This window comes from Phocoena sinus, chromosome X (assembly GCF_008692025.1).
Source record: "Phocoena sinus isolate mPhoSin1 chromosome X, mPhoSin1.pri, whole genome shotgun sequence".
Taxonomy (NCBI): Eukaryota; Metazoa; Chordata; class Mammalia; order Artiodactyla; family Phocoenidae; genus Phocoena; species Phocoena sinus.
This window is the reverse complement of record NC_045784.1, coordinates 87,360,248-87,383,544: the sequence shown is the minus strand read 5'-3', so window position 1 is coordinate 87,383,544 and position 23,297 is coordinate 87,360,248.

Sequence of the window (23,297 nt, the reverse complement as noted above, 5' to 3'; positions counted from 1 at the left end):
TCTTCAAATGGCTTTTAAAACATAAGGGGGAAATGACATTAGCTTTATCGAGAGGCAGATATATTTTTTGTGTGTATGATTCAATATTTTAATAGATTATACTCCATTTAAAGTTATTATAAAACATTGGCTATATTCCCTGTGTTGTACAACACATTCTTGTATCTTATTTTTAAAATTTTTATTAAAGTATAGTTGATTTACAATATTGTGTTAGTTTCAGGTGTAGAGCATAGTGATTCAGTATTTTTGCAGATTACATTCCATTATAGGTTATTACAAGATAATAGGTATAATTCCCTGTGCCATACAGTATATCCTTGTTGCTTATCTGTTTCATATATAGCAATTTGTATCTAATCCTGTACCCCTAACTTGTCCCTCCCCCTTCCCTCTTCCCTTTGGTAATACCGGAGTGTATGAGATTGTGTTCTTCTTGGCAACTCTGATACCAAAATGCAGTGGCAGGAATGTTTATAGTCCTCTCCTGGGATTTATAACCAGTGCAGTGTACCCTACATCCTTGGTATTGATAACCAGTGCACAGTAATCTGCTCAACAGAAAGAGTATGGAGGTTCTTTTAAAACTTGAAAATAGAAATACTATGTGACTGAGCAATCCCAATTCTGGTTATTTATCCAAAAGAACTGAAAATCAGGATCTCAAAGAGATATTTGCACTGTCATGTTTATTTTAAAGCTATTCATAGGGGCTTCCCTGGTGGTGCAGTGGTTGAGAGTCCGCCTGCTGATGCAGGGGATGCAGGTTCGTGCCCCGCTCCAGGAGGATCCCACATGCCGTGGTGCGGTTGGGCCCGTGAGCCATGGCCGCTGAGCCTGCACGTCCAGAGCCTGTGCTCCACAACGGGAGAGGCCACAACAGTGAGAGGCCCGTGTACTGCAAAAAAAAAAAAAAAAGCTATTCACAATACTCAAGATATAGAAACAACAGATAAGTAAATAAAGAAAATGTGACATATACATATAATAGATTATTACTCAGCCTTAAAAAAAAGAAAGGTTTTCTGCAATACAACAACATGGATAAACCTTGAATACATTATGCTAAATGAAACAAGCCAGGCACTGGAAGACAAACATTGTGTGATTCTACTTATTTGAGATATCTAAAATAGTCAAATTGATAGAATTAAAGAGTAAAATGGTGTTTTCCAGGGGCTGGGGGATGGGGAAGTGAAGAGTTATTAGTCAATGGTCATAAGGTTTCAGCTAAGCAATATGAATAAGTTCTAGGGGTCTGCTGTACAACGTTATATAAATAGTTATCAATACTGTATTGCACACTTAAATATTTTTAAGAGGGTAAATCTCATGTTAAGTGTTCTTATCAAAATAAAATAAAATAAAATAGGAAAAAAAAAGAAGTCAGCTGATAATTCTAAATCTGGCAAAACTGTCCTTCAAAAATGAGGGTGAAATTGTCTCCCCATTCCATTTCTGGTTACAGATTTTGTCTGTAACTCTAAGGGGATTGAAATTATTATAGAAATTCTTAGATTCATGTGGGCCACTGTCAGGTATTGAAGTGCTTCATTCAACAATGTATATATCAGAGAACATTGGGAAACATTCTACCAACACTGTACTGTATTTTGTAATAAAATATTTTGAAGATTGAAAAAAATGAGGATGAAATTAAGATATTCACAGACAAACAAAAGCTGAGGGAGTTTATTACCACTGGACCTGCTCATGAGAAATGCTAAAAAGAATCCTTCAAATTGGAAAGAAAAGATGACATACAGTTTCTTGAGGTCATATGAAAATATAAAGATCTCCAGCAAAAGTAAATAGATGAACAAATATGAAAACAAGTATGATTATAATTTTGGTTTGTAACTCAATTCTTTATTTTATACAGGAATTAAAAGATGAATGCACATAGCACAGGGAGATCAGCTCAGTACTTTGTGTCCACCTAGAGGGGTGGGATAGGGAGGGTGGGAGGGAGACACAAGAGGGAAGAGATATGGGGATATATGTATATGTATAGCTGATTCACTTCATTATACAGCAGAAACTAACACACCATTGTGAAGCAATTATACTCCAATAAAGATGTTTAAAAAAAGACGAATGCACAAAAATTAATTACAAATCTATTTTAATGGGTACTCAATATATAACAATGAAATTAGTGACATCAGTAACATAAAGTTGGGGGGTGAGGTACAGAACAGTAAAGAGTAGAGTTTTGTGTGTGATTGAAGTGAAGTTGGTTTCAATTTATATTACATCATTATAACTTCAGGATAGTATATGTAATGCCCATCATAACCACAAAGCAAATATTTATAGAATATACACAAAAAGCAAAGAGAAGGGAATAAAAATGTGTAGTGACAAAAATATCAACTAAATACAAATGAAGGCAGCAATGAAGGAAATGAAGGACAAAAAAACTATAGGCTATACAGAAACAATAAAATAGCAAAGTAAGTCCTTCCCTATCAGTAACGAGTCTAAATATAAATGGATTAAATGCCCCAATGAAAAGACATAGATAGTCAGAATGGATTTTTAAAAAAGCAGTATCCAACTCTACATTGTATCCAAGAGACCATTTTAGAATTAAGGACATGCATAGGTTGAAAGTGAAGGGATGGAGAAAGATATTCCATGCAAATAGTAACCAAAGGAGAGCAGGGGTGGCTACTCTAATAACAGACAAAATGGATTTTAATACAAAAAGTGGTAAGAAGCAAAGAAGGACATTATATAATGATAAAAGGGTTAATTCAGAAAGAAGATATAACAGTTTCAAACATAGATGCATCAAACATCAGAGCCCAAAAATATATAAAGCAAACATTGATATAATTGAAGAGACAAATAGGCAGCTTTACAATAACAGTAGGAAACTTCAGTATCTCACGTTTATTAATGGATAGAACAACCAGAGAGAAGAATAATAAAGAAATAGAGGACCTGAACGACACTACAGACCTATTGGATCTAACAGACATATACAGAACATCCACCAAGGAAGAGCAGAATACAATTTTTTAATTGCAAGTGGAGTATTCTCCAGGATAGACCATATGTTATTTCACAAAACATGTCTCACTAGACTTGAAAAGATAGCTGTTGTACAAAGTATGTTCTCCAATCACAATGGAATGAATCGGTAATGGAAGGAAAATAGGGAAATTTACAAATATATAGAAATTAAACAACACAGTCTGAAAAACCAATGGGTCAAAGAAGAAGTCACAAAGGAAAATAGAAAATGTCTTGAGACAAATGAAATGAAAACACAACACACCAAAACTTATAGGATGCAATAAAACCAGTGCTAAGAGGGATATGTATGGCTATTATATTTTAAAAGGAAGAAAGACATCAAATGAACAACCTAACTTTACATCTTAAAGAACTAGAAAAAGAAGAACAAACTAAACTCAAAGCTAGTAGGAAAAAGAAAATAATAAAAATTAGAGTTGAGATAAATAAAATAGAGAATAGAAATATTAACAGAAAAAATAACAATAATAGAAAAATAACAATGATACCAAGAGCTAATTTCTTCAGAAAGATAAACAAAATGGACAAGCTTTTAGGTAACTGACTAATAAAAGAGAGATAGAAGACTCTAACAACTAAAATCATAAATGAAAGTGGAGATATTTATAACCAGTTTCACAGAATAAAAAAGATAACACAGTACTATGAAAATTATATGTCAATGAATTGTATGACGTAAATAAAATGAACAATTCCTAGAAACACGTAACCTACCAAAACTGAATATGAAGAAATAAAATGTCTGAAGAGATCGAAATATTTAGCAGATTGAATCAGTAAAAATAATTTTAAAAACTTCTCAATAAAGAAAAGCCCCCCCCCAAAAAAAAAGAAAAGCCCAAGACCAGATTGCTTTTACAGGTGAATTCTACCAAACATTTAAAGAATTAACACCAATCCTTCTCAAACTCTTCCAAAAAAATTGAAGTGTAGGGAACACTTCCTAACTTATTCTGTGAGGCCAGCATTACTCTTACACCAAAGCCAGACAAAAACACTACAAAAAATGAAAACTACAGGGAAGTATCTCTATGAATATTGGTGCAAAAATCTTCAACTAGATACTAGCAAACTGAATTCATCAGCATATTAAATAGATTATATACCATAACCAATAAGATTTATTCCTATAATGCAAGGCTGGTTTGATATATGAAAGTCAATCAATGTAGTACACCACATTAACAGAATGAAGGGGAAAAAACCACAATCATCTCGATGTAGAAAAGTTGCTTGACAAAATTCAACACCTTTGCATGATAATAACTTCAAAAAACTAGGAATAGACAGAATCTACCTAACATAATAATGGCCATGTATGAAAAACCCACAGTTAAAAGCATACTCCATGGTTAAAATAATAAGGTTTTCTGCTAATATCTGAAGCAAGATAATGGTGCCCACTTTTGCCATTTCTATTCAACATAGTGCTGGAAGTTCTAGCCGGAGCAATTAAGCAAGGAAAAGAAATAAAGGGCATCCAAATTGGAAAGGAAAAGATAAAATCATCATTGTTTATAGATGACATGATCTTGTATGTAGAAAACCCTAAAGATTCCACAAACTGTTAAAACAAATAAATGAATTCATCAAAGTTACAAGATACAAATAAAACATGCAAAAATCAGTTTCATTTCTATACATTAACAACTGACAATTTGAAAAGGAAATTAAGAAAATAATTTCAAACACAATAGCATGAAAAATAACAAAATACTTGAGAATAAATTTAACCAAGGAGGCAAAAGATTTGTACACTGAAAACTGCAAAGCATTGCTAAAAATATTTTAAGAAGACATAGTAATTGGAAAGCAGCCCACATTCCTGGATTGGAAGACAATATTGTTAAGATGTCAATACTAACCAAAGCAATCTACAGTCAATGAATCCTTATAAAAATCCAAACAATATTTTTGCAGAAATAGAAAAATCCACCCTAAAATTCATCTGGAATCTCAAAGGACACCAAATGGCCAAAATAATCTTGAAAGAGAGGAAGAAAGTTGGGGGACTCAGACTTAGTGATTTCAAAAGTTACTACAAAGCTACAGTAATCAAAACAGTGTGATACTGGCATAAAGACAGACATATAAACCAATGGAATTGAGCACAGAATCCAGATATAAACCCTTACATATATGGTCAATTGAGTTTCAACAGTAGTGCCAGTACCATTCGGTGAAGAACAGATAGTCTTTTCTGCAAATGGTTTTGGAAAAACTGGATATCCATATGCAAAAGAATGAAGTTCCACCTTTACTTTACACCATACACAAATTTAACTCACAGTGCATCAGACTTAAATGTAAGAGTTAAAACTATAAAACTGTTGGAAGAAAACAAAAGGGAAAAGTTTTATGACATTGGACTTGGCACTGATTTCTTGAGTATGACACCAAAAGCACAAGACAAAAATTGATAAATTGGACTTCATCAAAATTAAAACTTTTGTGCATGAAAGAACACTATAAACAGAATGAAAAAGTAACCTATGGAATGGGAAAAATATTTACAAATCATATATCTGATAAGAGATTAACATCAAGAATATATAAGGAACTCTTACAACTCAACAACAAAAAATAAACAACTAGATTTAAAACTTGGTAAAGGACTTGAATACACATTTCTCCAAAAGGGATACATCAATGGCCAATAAGCACCTGAAAAGATGCTCAACATCACTAATCTTTAGGAAAATGCAAATTGAAACCACAATGAGATATCACTTCACACTCATTAGGATGGCCACTGTTAAGGAAAAAAAACAGGAAATAAGTTTTGGAGAGGATGTGGAGAAATTGGAAATCTTGTGCTTTGCTGGTGGGAATTTAAAATTGTGCACTGGCTGTGGAAAACAGTACGGCAGTTCATCAAAAAGTTAAACATAAAACCCAGTGATTCCATTCTGGATACTATATTTATAGCAGTATTATTCACAGATTCACAGAGCCAAGAGGTAGAAGCAATCCAAGTGTCCACTGACAGATGAATTGATAAATTACATATATATGTATGTATATATATGTATATATATTTTTACACACACATACACACTGAAATATTATTCAGCTTTAAAAAGGAATGAAATTCTAACACATCCTACAACATGGGTGAACCGTGAAGATTGTCCTAAGTGAAATAAGCCAGACATAAAAGGAAAATTATTTTATGATTCTACTTATATGAAGTACCTAGAGTAGTCAAATATTTATAGACATAAAGTAGAATGGGGTTGCAGGGGTTGGGTGGAGTGGGGAATGGGAAGTTATTTTTTAACAGGTATGGAGTTAGTTTGGGAAGACAAAAAATGTTCTGGAGATAGATGGTGATGATGGTTGCACCACAGTGTGAATGTATTTAATGTCATTGAACTATACACTTAAAAATGGTAAATTTTATGTTATGTGTATTTTACCACAATGAAAAAGGAATGAACTATTAACACATGCAACAAAATATTATGCTGAATGAAAGAAGCCAAACAAAAAGAGTATATACTGTATGATTCCACTTACATAAAATTATAGAAAATGAAAACTAATTCATAGTGACAGAAAGCAGATCAGTGATTTCCTCGTTGAGGGGAAGTTGGTACATGGAGAGACGAGAGGTAAGGTTACTAAGGGGCAGAAAGAAACTTGGAGGTGATGGATATGTTCATTATCTTTATTGTGGTGATAATTTCATGTGTATCTACATATGTCAAAGCTTATGAAACTGTATACTTTAAATATGCACAGTTTATCGTTAAGGAAATTATACCTCAATAAAGCTGTTTTTTAACTTGTGGTTAGACACAACATGAAATCTACCTTCTTAACATATTTTAAGTGTACAATACAGTATCGTTAACTAAAGACACAACGTTGCACAAAAGATTTCTAGAACTTATTTACCTTGCATAACTGAAACTTTATACCCATTAAATAACTAAAGCTGTTTTTAAAATGTGTGTTCCATGGATTGTAATCATCTGGGAGCTTGTTATAAATACAGCAGAGTCACAGGCTAATCTATTGTATCAGAATCTGCATTTTAATAAGATACCCAGATGATCTGTACGTAAAATAAGTTTTCAGAAATCTGCTTTAATGAATATGTATTATTTTTGCAGAGAAGAATACAAGAAATAATTGTTAATTTTGGAAAGTGGATTATGAAACTAAAGTATAATATGATTCTTTTTTCCCCAGTTTGAGATATAATTGACATATAGCATTGTATATATTTAAGGCCTAAAACATGATTTGATACATGTATATACTACCAAATGTTTACGACAATAAGTTTAAGATATTAATTCCATCACCTCACATACACATTTTTTCCTTGTGATGAGAATTTTTAAGATCTATTCTCAGTAATTTCAAATATGCAATATAGTATTATTAACTAAAGTCATCAAGTTGTACATTACATCCCCAGAACTTATTTATTTTGTAACTAGAACTTTTTTTTTTTTTGCGGTACGTGGGCCTCTCACTGTTGTGGCCTCTCCCATTGCGAAGCACAGGCTCTGGACGTGCAGGCTCAGCGGCCATGGCTCACGGGCCCAGCCGCTCTGTGGCATGTGGGATCTTCCCGGACCGGAGCACGAACCCGTGTCCCCTGCATCGGCAGGCAGACTCCCAACCACCGCGCCACCAGGGAAGCCCGAAGTTTGTTCCTTTTGATCACCTTTATCCAGTTCCTCCACCCCAACCCCTTGCCTCTGGAAAGCACAAACCTGTTCTCTGTTCCTATGAGTTTTTTTTTTTTTAGATTCCACATATAAGTGAGATCATATAGTATTTGTCTTTGTATGACCTATTTACCATAATGCCCTCAAAGTCCATCCATGTTGTTGCAAATGGCAGAATTACCTTCTTTTTTATGGTTGAATAGTATTCTATTATAATGGTATATATATATATATATATATATATATATATATATACACACAGACACATATATATATCACACTTTCTTTATCCATTCATCCACTGATGAACACTTAGGTTGTTTCCATGTCTTGACTATTGTAAATAATGCTGCAATGAACATAGGGGTGCAGATATATCTATTTGGAATAGTGATTTCATTTCCTTTGTATATATGTCCAGAAGTGCAATTACTGTATCATATGGTACTTCTTTTTTAATTTTTTAAATTAATTTATTTATTCGGTTGTGCCAGGTCCTAGTTGTGGCTCACGGGCTCCTTAGTTGTAGCATGTGAAATCTTAGTTGTGGCATACATGTGGGATCTAGTTCCCTGACCAGGGATCGAACCCAGGCCCCCTGCATTGGGAACATGGAGACTTATCTACTGTGCCACTAGGGAAGTCCCTAGTAGTTCTAGTTTTTAATTTTTTGAGGAATCTCCATACTGTTCTCCATAGTGGATATAACAATTCACACTCCTACCAACAGTGCACAAGGGCTCACATTTCTCCACATTCTTGCCAGCATTTTCTATCTCTTGTCTTTTTGATGATAGCCATTTTAACAGTGAGGTGACATCTTATTGTGGTTTTGATTTGTATTTTAGTGATATTGAGCACATTTCATGTACCTGTTGGCCATATGAATATCTTCTTTGGAAAAATGTCTATTCAGGTCCTTTGCCCATTTTTAAATTGGATTATTGTTTTCTGCTTGTTTGCTATTAAGTTGTGTGAGTTCCTTATGTAGTTTGGATATTAGCTTCTTATCAGATATATGATTTGCAAAGATTTTCTCCCATTTCTTAGATTGCCTTTTCATTTATTGTTTTTTTTAACATCTTTATTGGAGTATAATTGCTTTACAATGGTGTGTTAGTTTCTGCTTTATAACAAAGTGAATCAGTTATACATACACATATGTTCCCATATCTCATCCCTCTTGTGTCTCCCTCACTCCCACCCTCCCTATCCCACCTCTCTAGGTGGTCACAAAGCACCGAGCTGATCTCCCTGGGCTATGCGGCTGCTTCCCACTAGCTATTCATTTTACATTTGGTAGTGTATATATGTCCATTCCACTCTCTCACTTTGACACAGCTTACCTTTCCCCCTCCCCATATCCTCAAGTCCATTCTCTAGTAGGTCTGTGTCTTTATTCCTGTCTTACCCCTAGGTTCTTCATGACATTTTTTTCCTTAGATTCCATATATATGTGTTAGCATACGGTATTTGTATTTCTCTTTCTGACTTACTTCACTCTGTATGACAGACTCTAGGTCTATCCACCTCATTACAAATAACTCAATTTCGTTTCTTTTTATGGCTGAGTAATATTCCATTGTATATATGTGCCACATCTTCTTTATCCATTCATCCGATGATGGACACTTAGGTTGTTTCCATCTCCTGGCTCTTGTAAATAGAGCTGCAATGAACATTGTGGTACATGACTCTTTCGGAATTATGGTTTTCTCAGGGTATATGCCCAGTAGTGGGATTGCTGGGTCATATGGTAGTTCTATTTGTAGTTTTTTAAGGAACCTCCATACTGTTCTCCATAGTGGCTGTACCAATTCACATTCCCACCAGCAGTGCAAAAATGTCCCCTTTTCTCCACACCCTCTCCAGCATTGTTTCTAGATTTTTTGATGATGGCCATTCTGACTGATGTGAGATGATATCTCATTGTAGTTTTGATTTGCAATTCTCTAATGATTAATGATGTTGAGCATTCTTTCATGTATTTATTGGCAGTCTGTATATCTTCTTTGGAGAAATGTCTATTTAGGTCTTCTGCCCATTTTTGGATTGGGTTGTTTGTTTTTTTGTTATTGAGATGCTTGTAAATTTTGGAGATTAATCCTTTGTCAGTTGCTTCATTTGCAAATATTGTCTCCCATTCTGAGGGCTGTCTTTTGGTCTTGTTTATAGTTTCCTTTGCTGTGCAAAAGCTTTGAAATTTCATTAGGTCCCATTTGTTTAATTTTGTTTTTATTTCCATTTCTCTAGGAGGTGGGTCAAAAAGGATCTTGCTGTGATTTACGTCATAGCGTGTTCTGCCTATGTTTTCCTCTAAGAGTTTGATAGTTTCTGGCTTTACATTTAGGTCTTTAATCCATTTTGAGCTTATTTTTGTATATGGTATTAGGGAGTGTTTGTTGATCATTTCTTTTGCTGTGCAGAAGTGTTTTAGTTTGATGTAGTCCCATTTGTTTATTTTTTATTTTCTTGCTTGTGCTTTAGGTAACATATCCAAAAAATCATCATTGTCAAGAATTCCTGTTAAGAAGATTTTCCCCCTATGATTTCTTCCAGGAGTTTTATGGTTTCCAGTCTTACATTTACGTCTTTAATCCATTTCGAGTTAATTGTTGAGAGTGGTGTAAGATAGGGGTTTAGTTTCATTCTTTTGCGTGTGAATATCCAGTTTTACTAGCACCGTTTATTGAAGAGACTATTTTTTCTCTATTGAGTATGCTTGGCTCCCTTGTCAAATATTAGTTGACTGTGTATGCATGGGCCTTCATTTCTGTTCCATTGGTCCATCTCTTTGTTTTTATGCCAGTAGTATACTGTCTTAATTACTATATTTTTTGTTTTTGTATAAATGCATATACATATTTTAAAATTGCATAAATTTATATATAACATTTAGGTGTACAACATAATGATTTGATATTTGTATACATTGTGAAATTATGACCACAATAAATCTAGTTAACTTTCATCATATGGTTGCAAAAACTTTTTTTTCTTGTGATAACAATGTTTAAGATCTACTCTCTGAAAAACTTTCAAATATCCAATTCACTATTATTAAGTATAGTCTATAGCTATAAACTATAGCTTTTTAATATAGTTTGAAATCAGAAAGAGTGATGCCTCCAGCTTTCTTATTCTTTCTCAATATTGTTTTGGCTATTTGGGGTCTTTTGTCATTCCATACAAATTGTAGGATTGTTTTTTTCTATTTCTGTAAAAAACTCATTGGAATCTTGATATGGATTACACTGAATCTATAGATGGCTTTGGGTAGTATGAACATTTTCACAATATTAATTCTTCCAATCCCTGAACATGGGATGTTTTTCCACTTACTTGTGTCTTCTTCAATTTCTTTCAACAATGTCATAGCTTTCAGTTTAGTGATCTTTCATCTCCTTAGTTAAAATTATTTCTAAGTATTTTATTGTTTCTGATCCTATTGTAAATGGGATTGTTTTATTTTCAGATAATTTGTTGTTAGTATATAGAAATGCTACTGATTTTTGTATGTTGATTTTGTATCCTGCAACTATATGATATTCATTGATTAGATCTAACAATTTTTTGGTGGAATCTTTAGGAATTTCTATATAAAAAATCATGTCCTCTGAAAATAGAGAAATTTTACTTCTTCCTTTACAATTATGATACCTTTTATTTCTTTTTCTTGCCTGATTGCTCTGGCTAGGACTTCCAGTTCTATGCTGAATAGGAGTGGTGAGAGTGAGCACCCTTGCCTTGTTCCTGATCTTTCCACCCTTCACTGTTAAGTATGATGTTAAACTGTGGGCTTGTCATATATGCCCTTTTTATGTTGAGATATGGTTCTTCTATACCTAAATTATTGAGAGTTGTTATCATGAAAGGATGTTGAATTTTGCCAAGTGCTTTTCCTGTATCTATTATGATCATATGGCCTTTATCTTTCATTCTACCAATGTCACAAAACACATTTATTGATTTACATATGTTGACTCCTCCTTGCATCCCAGGGATGAATCCTACTTCATGGTGTATGATCCTTTTAATGTGTTGCTGAATTTGGCTTGCTAGTATTTTGTGGAGAATTTTTGCATCTATATTCTTTTTTTTTTTTTTTTTTTTTTTTGCGATATGCAGGCCTCTCACTGCTGTGACCTCTCCCATTGCAGAGCACAGGCTCCGGACGTGCAGTCTCAGCAGCCATGGCTCACGGGCCCAGCTGCTCCGCAGCATGTGGGATCCTCCCGGACCGGGGCACAAACCCGCGTCCCCTGCATTGGCAGGTGGACTCTCAACCACTGTGCCACCAGGGAAGCCCTGCATCTATATTCTTTAGGGATATTGGCATGTAGTATTCTTTTCTTGTAATGTCTTTCTCTGGATTTGGTATCAGGGCAATGCTGGCCTCATGATTTTTGAAGTCTTCTCTACTCTTCAATTTTTTGGAAGAGTTTGAGATTAATGGGCATTCATTCCTCTTTAAATGTTTGGTAGAATTCACCACTGAAGATATCTGGTCCAGGGCTTTGCCTTGGGAGTTTTTGATTATTGATTCAATCTTCTTACTGTTATTCGTCAGTTCCGTTTTTTGCTTTCTTCCTGATTCAGTCTTGGTAGGTTGTATGCTTCTAGGAATTTATACATTTCTTCTAGGTTGTCCAGTTTGTTGGTGTATAGTTGTTCATAGTAGTCTCTTATGACCATTTGTATTTTAGTAGTATCAGTTGCAATGTCTGAGTTTTCATTTATAATTTTGCTTATTATTTAGGTGCTCTTTTTAAATTGGTTAATCCATTGGTTGTTCAGGAGCGTGTTGTTCAATTTCCATGTATTTGTGAATTTCCCAGTTCTCCTCCTGTTATTGATTTCTAGTTTCATACCATTATGGTCAGAAAATATTCTTGGTATGATTTCAATCTTTTTAAATTTGCTAAGACTTATTTTGTGGGATAACATATGACCTAGCAAATGTTCCATGTGTGCTTGATAAGTCTGTGTATTCTACAGTTGTTGGACGAAATGTTCTATATATGTCTGTAAGGTAGAATTGGTCTATAGTGTTGTTCAAATCAGCTGTTTCCTTATTGATTCTCTGTCTGGATGATCTATCCATTGTTGAGAGTGGGGTATTAAAGTCCCTAACTATCATTGTGTTGATGTTTATTTCTCTTTTCTGTTTTGTTAGTATTTGCTTTATTTATTTAGGTGCTGTGATACTGGGTGCATAAATATTTACAATTGTTATATCTTCTTGAATGACTCCTTATCATTATATAATTACCTTCTTTGTCTCCTTTCACCATTTTTAGCTTAAAGTCTATTTTGCCTGATAAAAGTAAAGTTACCCCTTCATTCTTTTGATTACCATTTGATTGAATCTTTTTCTATCCCTTTACTCTCAGTCTATTTGTGTCTTTAAAGCTAAAGTGAGTCTCTTGTAGGTAGCATGTTTTTGCATTCTGTTTTGTTATCTGGTGTTCAGCCATTCTAATTTTTTGATTGGATAATTTAAATTATTTACCTTTTAAGTAATGATTGTTAGTTTAAGGACTTACTATTACCATTTTGTTAATTGTTTTGTGACCATTTTGTGGGTCCATTATTCCTTGCTTCTTATCTTGCTATCTTCTTTTGTGATCTAATGACTTATTTTAGCTTTGTGCTTTGACTCCTTTATCGTTATCTTTTGTGTAAATACTACAGAATTTTTTTGAGTGTGATTACCATGATGCTTCCTTAAAATATCTTATAACAACACCCTATTTTAAGCTGATAACAACTCAACTTTGATAGCATTCCTAAACTTTACACTTTTACTGACCCCTCTTCACATTTTAGGTTATTGATGTAACAGTTTACTTATATTATGTATCCAATAATGAATTATGGTAGTCATGATTATTTTTAACACATTTGCTTCTATACTACAATTGTAAGTGAATTACACAACACCATTACAATATTAGAGAATTTGACTTTGATTGTATATTAACCCTTAGTAGTGAGTTTTACACCTACATTCATATGTTTTTATGTTATTTATTAGCATCCTTTTATTCCTGCCTAAAGAGCTCCCTTTAGCATTTCTTGTAAGGCAGGGTAATCTGATTATTTTTGAAATATATAATACGTACGCATAGGACAAGACTGTTAGGATAAATAGTAAGTTATATTTGCTGATGATCCCAAAATTATTTTAAAAAATTTAATTTTTTCTCAGTTTTACTTAATAATATGGTAAATATCAATCAATATAACCCAGATATAAACTAAAGCTCCTTGGGGTCCTCAATAATTTTAAAAGTGCAAAAGTCTTCTGAGACCAAAAGTTTAAAAACTGCTACTTTAGGTGAATCTCAAGCATACACATGAGCTGGGTATCTGTGATAGCCTTTAAGCCCTACTAGACAAAATCTATGACAAGGGTTTGCACAGAGGGCAACTGGAGTGAAGATTAGGAGATCTAACTGGGTCCTGGTGTCTGAGCTACTGCTGATTATAGTGTGCACATAAGCTAGGTGTCTGTGATATTCTTGGAGATCCAGAAAGACAATATATTAGAAGAACAATGACAGATCTGCTGGCCAAGGTGCTGGGGTAAGTGTCAGGAGAGTTTCCTGGGTCCCATGGCCAGAGGCATCACCAATGATAGGACATTGGGTGACTCAATTCCCTTCTACAGGCCCAAACTGATCACCAGGTTGAAATTGGGGAAGCTGCCCAGGTGTCCTGGAGTATTGTGGAGACCCACAAGATCCCAGCTGGGAAAACACTCTGGGTTCTCAGCAGGGTAGGTAGGAAGGAAGGGACTCTGTTAAAGCCAAGGAATTATTTTAAGTATGGATGGAAGAGTTTAGCAAAACAAAAAGAAAGTTGCATTCTGTTGCTTACTCTGATGTATTGATAGAAAGAAAAGAAGGAGCTCTGTTGAGTGCAAGGTCATCATTAGCTCTTATTATTAATGTTATTTATTGAAGTCCATTGATGCAGGTAGAATACTAAGGTCACCTAAAATAACGAGTCTCCTGTCTTCTAGGGAACTAGGGAAAATCACTAGCATCTAGTGTCTCTGTGTGCTATGAGTTTTCTACTTTATTATCACTAGGTTTTGAGAGGTAAATTATGTTCTGACTGTTCTCATTCTTTCGGAAGTAATTTGGGTTTTTAATCCTTTCCTTTGCCTGAGGCTATTTTTAGTCACTGCCCATATAGGAGTTGTTTTGAAGTTATTAGGAAGAGCTAATATGGATATAACTGGCAAATATACCCTCATTTGGATTTTTGTGCCTATTTTGGAGAACTGCAGGAAAATCAAAAGAATCTGATCCTATTTTGTTTTTTAATGGCAGCATCTAATTTCTAGTCCATTCTTTGCACTCAACAAATGAATTTCCTCATATTTGTCCACTCATTAACCAGTAGATATTTACTGAGCACCCACCAGTGACAAAAGGGCAGTAAAAGATAACATGATAAATGTAACAGAAAGTGTTTCAGGGTGATGAAAATAATGATGTACCAGGTAGGCTGCCACTTTACAGCTGTGCAACCTTGAGCAAATGACTTTATCTCTGAAATAGTTTCCTTTAGGGAATATGATTGAAAATGGTGAAATGAGATGCCATAAGGTGCTTAGCACGGTGCCTGGCACATAGAAGATAATTTAAAAATCCTGCCCTCCCCTCAACCCTGCTTTTTTGCTCTGTTACACCTCTTGGTACTTGAGGAACATAAAATACGTATCCTAGATTGAATTTTATTGTGAAAAGAATAAGCACATTACAGTATTGTCATTAACATATAGTTACACAACACCCCAAGAAAAGCACATTACCTCTGGGGTGTTGCGTATCTATATGTTAATGACAAAGCGTAGGCACCATACAAGTTAAGGTTTAAACCAGCCAGTCCCTGGACCACAAAAAAACTGCTATGTATAAGGGAGGATTCATTGAGCATTAAGAGCACAGTCACTGAAATTAAACAAAACTATATGAGAATTCTGGCTCTGACACTATTTAGCAATAACCTTTTAAAGGTTTCTTAACTTTTTTCAGCCTTAGTTTCTCCATCTATCAAATAAGGACAATGGTAAATACATCGGAGATTTTGTAGAGTCAGGAAGGGAAATAAGAACACATTTACATTATATATGACCTTCAGCACCATTTTTGTGTTGTAGAATGATTAGGGTGATATTGGGATAGGGATGAAAATATCACCCATTTCCATGTAAATGGTGTATGTACATTCCTGCTTCCTGTTTTCTTTTCTGTTGGTTGTATCCTTCAAGTTACAGAGAAACAGGATCCCACAAAAGAACAAAGCAAAATAATGATTCTGCCAAACAGGACACTATAATGAGAGGCAGGAAATCTGGGTCCCAGGACTATATTCACCACATTCTCACATTATGCCATTGAGTAAGTCATTCCACCCTTCCTTACTTCCATCAAAACAGTAATAATACCACTTAGACCTGATGGCCATCCAGAAGAAGCATAATGAAGAGAAACTTGCTCAGTTTTATACTAAAATAATTACAAGTCTAGAATAATTAAAACCAATGAAAGTATACATAATTTAATGAAATAGAGTAGAAAGCCCAGGAAGAGATCAAAGTATTTATAAATGTATATTATGATAAAGTGGCATTTTCAAGTTGCTGGGTAAAGCAAACAACTTTAAAAATACTTTTATTAAATATTCAAAAGAAAATAAAGTTAGATTTCCTTCATCACAGCATATTATATAGGATATAATGTCAAATGATAAAAGTATTATTTAAAATCATATGTTCATTAATATACCAATATTTAATTTATAAAAAGCCCTCAATTATGCCTATACGTACAGAACATTTGGGAAAAAGTTCACATATGCAGTTTGAATTGGTTCATTTGAATCATGAAGTTTACCTGATGATGGGGTGTGTGAATGATGACTGAAGAAGGGACCTACTCAAATTCAGTGCATTGTTTCTATCACGGTTTGAAATATCTCGAAGATGTCCATTCCATTCAAGAGATTTTTGTTTCAATAAAATTCCTGGTGGCAAAGGCTATCCAAGGAACTAATATTTATTTCTCAACTTACATTTTACAGATGAGGAATTGTTTTTTCAATATCTAGGGCCTTGTACCTCATTCATTCATTCCTTTATTCACGTAAAAAAAGGAACCCTCAGTAGTGACCAAGTGCTCAGTTTTTTACATTGTAGGATTTTAGATGGTAGTGAGGGTCTTATGGCAATTATTAATCAATTGTGTTCCCTGATACTGAAACCATATTACCTTAACCAAAGGGTGAGAGTGTACAGAATGTCAGTTTCAAGGGAGAAGAAGAAACGTCTTCGTTAGTTGCTTTTTGTTCCAATCACAGAATAATCCTAACTGTCTGGGGAGGTACCACTCAACATAAAGCCACAACCATTTAACAATTTCTGTGTGGCTGGCGAAAGATAAAAACATAATAATTTTTTTATTCTTTGCTTTTGACAAGACTTGATACAGTCATCTTTTAAAAAAAAGAAAGTCTGATATCTGAATGCAAAATAACTTTTTGTGTTGCCAATAATGTATGCAATGCCTATCTGTGAACTTCCACTTCCCTTGATCAATTCCTCCAGGGAACAAAGCAGCTTTTCTCTTCCTATTATACACTTTCCATGTTTATGTTAATCAGGTTTCTTGAGTTCTAGCTGTTTACAAAACTTACGAATTCCTGTAAGTCTCCCAGCATCTTGGGAGATAATCCCCCTTAATCATCTTGATGAAGGAAGATTCTGGCTTGCTTAATTAAACATCTGATTTACTTTGGGGATTACTATAGGTTTTAGCTCATATTTATGCCTTCCTTTTTATGATATTTTTGTAATTCCTAGACTAATATGGGTACTTGAAACTTGACTTTGTATCTTGCTCCAATAATTCACCCCTAAAGAAGTACTATTTAACTGATATTTTCCTTATGGGTATATGCTCATCAGTTTGTATAACAAATCCTTCCTTATCAGATCTTCTCCTTATGTTATAACTTTATTACAGAAGTAGTATTTGTTTACTTAAGAAAAATTTAAAATAAGCTAAATAAAATAATAATAAAACACTCATGTCTCTCCAGCTATAATCAGTTGGATTTTTGGTATGTCATTCCAGTTTCTCTTTTTGCATATAACTATTATTTTTAAAAAAGATCATGCTTTAGTACATATAGATGTCTTTGATTATTTTTAACTGATGCATAATATCTCATGTTATGGAAATACTATAAATTATTTACCTCATCTCCTATTCATGGATATCTGGAATATTTCTAGCTGTTAAATTACAAACAATGCTGCAATTAACATATTTATACATAAATTTTGCTTGTTTTTATGAATTTTTCTGTAGGACATATATCTACTAATTTATCATTCAAAAGTATGAACATTTATATTTTACTAGATATTGGGAAATGACCATTAAAATGACTATATCAAATTATCCGCCTCTACCTCCAATAGTATATGAAATTGCCTGATTCTTTGCAACAGTGGTTTTCAAATTTGACTGCACATTAGAATCACCTAGGGAGTTTTTAAAAAAATTATCAGCACCCAAGTTCCTCTCCAGACCAATTAAATCAACATCTCTGGGAGAAGAATCCTGGGTGCCTGTATTTTCTAAATGTTCTCCAGGTGATTATAATGCAACCAGGATTGAGAATCACTGTTATGCTTTCACCAACAGTGAAAAATGTTTTACTCTGACCTAGAAATTCTATTTCTAGAAAATTTTCTAGAACACTTGGGCAAATGAGTGTGTGTACAGTTCAGGGCTCTACCTTTGGCAGAAAGAAAATAAGGTAAGGGAGTTCAGGACCCTGGTATTAAAATAGCAGAAAATAATGAATTTGGGGCTTGTATTCAAAACCGCTACTTACTCTGGTCTGCCATGTGTGTGACATCTTCCTTCAAAAATAGAATTTGTGTAAGTTCTCAGACTATATATTTGAAAGCATTGTATAGAGCCTTCAATAAAGAATGTAAAGCCTGAACACAGGGGAATCTTTTGGGAAACATAAATCATTTCCTTCAACTGAAAAAACTTAGTAGACACTGATAATGTCAGTCTTACAAATATATAGAAAGGCAATTCAACCATTAGATGCAGATTCTTTTAAAAGACAGATGGATATCTATAGAAGTGGTCACAAAAATTTCTAACTGGGGAAATCTTTTCCCAAACACACTCTTACTCATAACCGCAAAGTGGAATTCCCTGGTGGTCCAGTGGTTAGGACTCCACACTGTCACTGCTGAGGGTGCGGGTTTGATCCCTGGTTGGGGAACTAAGATTCCACAAGCCGCACAGCTTGGGGAAAAAAAAAAAAAAAAAAAAAATATATATATATATATATATATATATATATGGCATAACCGCAAAGTGAAGCTGCTTTGATTGAAGGTGCTGTGGAACACACAGAACCAACACATACACCCTCCCCTGATCCTCTGCAGTGCCTTCTGAAGCATTTTCAGATAATCCTAGAAGTCAAGGAAACATAGATTGAAAACCCCTGTCCTGGGGTAGAGCATCCCACTGGTATACTAGAAGTGGGTTATAGGTGTATCAGAGATACTGCTTCCCTCAATGCTTCGAGTAGTTGCAGCAGGGAATGCAACAGTGACTCCAGCTAGAGTCACTGGGGCTGACGCCTTTAATGGAGAGCAAATGTACAAATATGATCATTTTCTATGTGTGCCATTACATGATAAAGATTAGGGGGCACTGATCCAGAGAACAGAACTATTCAGTATATAGCCATGGCTATAAAATAATGGTTCTGGTGTTCTTGTGTGACTCAGAAACTGGTTCTGAAAGTAGTTTCAATGTTTCAAACAATTACAGCATAAGTGTAGGGCTTTCCATGGGGGCCACTGTAAAGAATAATATTCATGGGCGCTTACAGTTTGATGTTTGTTAAGGAGTACAATCAATCTCATATCATATTGTCATATTGTATAGAATCAAGATAGTTCTGATAAAAGATTAATGCTTCATATTCTTAAACCACAATAGCATAGCTATACATGAAAGCTACATAATATTTCATGGGCCTAGAGGAGTCTACTGTACTCTTTCCAATGCAACATTCACTTTCCATTGTCATGTTAAAATGACATTCCATCATCAAGGAGGAGAGGGATTAGCACTTTCTTGATTCAAAGAATGCACCTGGAAACACATTTCATTCTGCATTACTATTCCTCCCAACCATTGCTACCATACTAGGCATTTTGTCTATTCTTGACATATTTTAGAGTTTTCACAAAGTACCTAACTGGGCTGTGGGGAGTAGAATAGCAAGTTTCCCCTGTCCAGATGGAGGAGTAACAACTTCTGGAGAAAAAAATTTCTACCCCACGCTTTTATACTGTGCTTTATTTTGAATACCACAACATGAGAACAGCCAAGTTTAGTTTGCTAAATGTTCAACATGCACAACAAACATTTTTCAAGTTTCTGGAGTTCTCCTCTCCTTCAGGGAAACTTTGGCAATGAGTATTGAGAGGGACGTGGCACCTCTAGGAAAGAGGTAGCCAGAGATTCTTTCAGATTTGCTGACAGGGTATGTAACACTGTCCAGCTGAGAGTAGGTGTCCAGAGATAAGCTAAGAGGGTCCTATGAACTCTTAAGGCAAAATCTGCATGTTGGTTTACTAAAGATGTTTTATCAACTCATGATTAATTATGATGATGTTTTGAAGCTTATTTTATAAAATAATGACCAATCTCTTTAATCTGAAGAACTTGAAATATTTATATAATCTTTATAAGGCTATAACTGGAAAGCAGTTTTGCTCACTGCAAAGCTTGTGCTTGTCTCAATAATAATAACCCCCATTCTGTCTTGAGTTGTACTTGCATGTACATATCAGTTGCCAGTCTGCTGACTGTGGTTGTTGTCTAAGGGTGGGTCCGTAAGAGAGTTCAAGACCTAAACTCTGTAACACAATGTCAGCAAGCTAAACTCTTCACTCTTCTGTTTTAAATTTAGTTCACAAAGTGTAAAGTGGTACAACTTTTCTGTTCTGGTTGCCAGTTGGTGGTACTTGTCAGGGCTTGAATCTGGAGATCATATGGGAGGGGCAGCAATGAGGGGGCATGAGCAAAATAGGCAAAGTGATGCATGCATGTATATACTCCACTCCTTCTCCCACTAGGTGATAGGGTCCATCCTTACATCCCTAGAATTAACCCAATGGAATATAGAGGTGCGATTTAATTGTCACATTCATATACAGAATATTATGTAGCCTTTAAAATGTTATAAAAACAACAGAGATGATTTTTCTGCCTCTGAGGATAGCAACGATTGAAAATATTGATACTGAATGTTGATAAGAATATGAAGAAATAGACATTCATGCACCATGGGTTGAGGGGATATATTTTGAAGGTCAGTAAGCAAATATATGTAAAAATTTGAAAATATCCATGAGAAGAAGAAAATCAGCCCTTGACGTCCATGAGCTGGCCCAGCATTCTCAGCTAAGCCTTGGTGTTCTCTTGTCGAATATAAACAATTTCACAGAACATTAACATCCGATAAGGCCACTCTGCGACTGTGATATATCAAGACAAATGTAATCATGTATGAACACAGAGAAACATTGTCCCGTTCACAAAAATGGCCAAATATCCTCCTATTCTGGCTAATATAAGTGGCTGCTGCTTCTTTACCTATCACAACTCTAGCCTTGTCCTAGTCTTCCCCATTTGTAGAACAAGATTTATTTAGATACCAAATCATAGAATTACAGTTGACCCCTGAAAAAACATGGGGGTTAGCGGTGCTGACCCTCCACGCAGTTGAAAATCTGTGTATAACTTTACGGTCGGCCCTCCCTATATGTGATTCTACATCCACGGATTCAACCAACCACAATCATGTAGTACTGTAGCACTATTTATTGAAAAATATCCACTCAGTTCAAACCCATGTTCTTCAAGGGTCTACTGTACTCATATTTCCTGACAGCTTTCAATCTACAGCAAAGCCTCACTTCCTTAAACCCTCCTCCAAATCACCTAACACAAGTCCTAATCCTAAAATAAGTTGTTTCTAAAACCCCCTTACTGAAGCACCCCATGATTCCCCATGGTGTGTGTTCTTCCTCTCTATAACCTAACTTGTTCAAATATTGGTGGTTTTGGCTGGAGGGCATTGCCATTCATGATCTTTGACAAAGTGGCTCTATTTGAGGGCATTGCCATTCATGATCTTTGACAAAGTGGTTCTATTTCAAGGAATTTGTTATACAGAAATATTCAAACAGGCATGAAGACATAAACAATGATGCATCACTTTTCACAGAAGAAAAAATATAAGAATATGCTAAAGAATAAGAATATGAAAGAATAAACTAATAAGTATGTTGCATAAAAACTATAAAACGCTGCTGAGAGAAATTAAAGGAGACCTAAATAAACAGTAGATTCAATATTGTTAAGATGTTAGTTCTCCCCAAATTTATCTACTGATTCAAAGCTATCCCAATCAAAATCCCGGCTGGAGATTTTGTAGAAATGGACAAGCTGACTCTAAAATTCATATGGAAAAGCAAGAGTAAGAATAAGCCAAATAACTGAAAAATAATAGAGGACTCACGCTGCCTGATTTCAAGACATTATAAAGCTACAGTAATCAAGACAAGGTAGCATTGTAATGAAGATACACAAGTAGATCAATGGAACTGAATAAAGAGTCCAGAAACAGACCCATTACATACAGAGACAACTGATTTTTGACAAAGATGCAAAGGCAACTCAGTGGAGAAAGAAGAGTCTTTTAAGCAAGTGATACTGTACCAACTGGATATCACTATGCCAAAATTGAACTTCAACCTATATATAAGGTGCACCATATATAAAAACTCAAAATGGATCATAGACCTAAATATGAAACCTAAAACTGTAAAACTTTTAGAATATAGGATACAATCTTTATGACCTTGGTTAGGCAACAATTTCTTATATTTAACACAAAAACACAATTGGTAAAAGAATTGTTCTTCATTAAAATTAAAAAGTTCTGCTTTCCAAAAGACATTTTTAAGAGAATAAAAAGACAATTCACAGACTGGGAGAAAATATTTGTAAAACATATATCTAATAATACACTTATATCCAGTATATATAAAGAACTCTTAAAAATCGACAATAAAAAGGAACCACTCAATTTTTAAAAATTGGGCAAAATATTTATACCTACTTCACCCAATATATATGGATGGCAAATATGCATATGAAAAGATGTTCAACATCATTAGTGATTAGCGAAGTGCAAATGAGAACCACAATGAGATATGGCTAAAATTAAAAGACCAACCATACCAAGCATTAGCAAGGATGTGGAGGAATCAGAACTCTCATGTACTGCTGTGGGAATGTAATATGATGCAACCATTTTGGAAAATATAAAAGTTAAATGTATACCTCCCATATGACCCACATCCCACTCCTAGGTAGTTAACCAAGAGAAAAGCAAATGTCCATACAAACAGTTGTACAAGAAACAGTTGTAGCA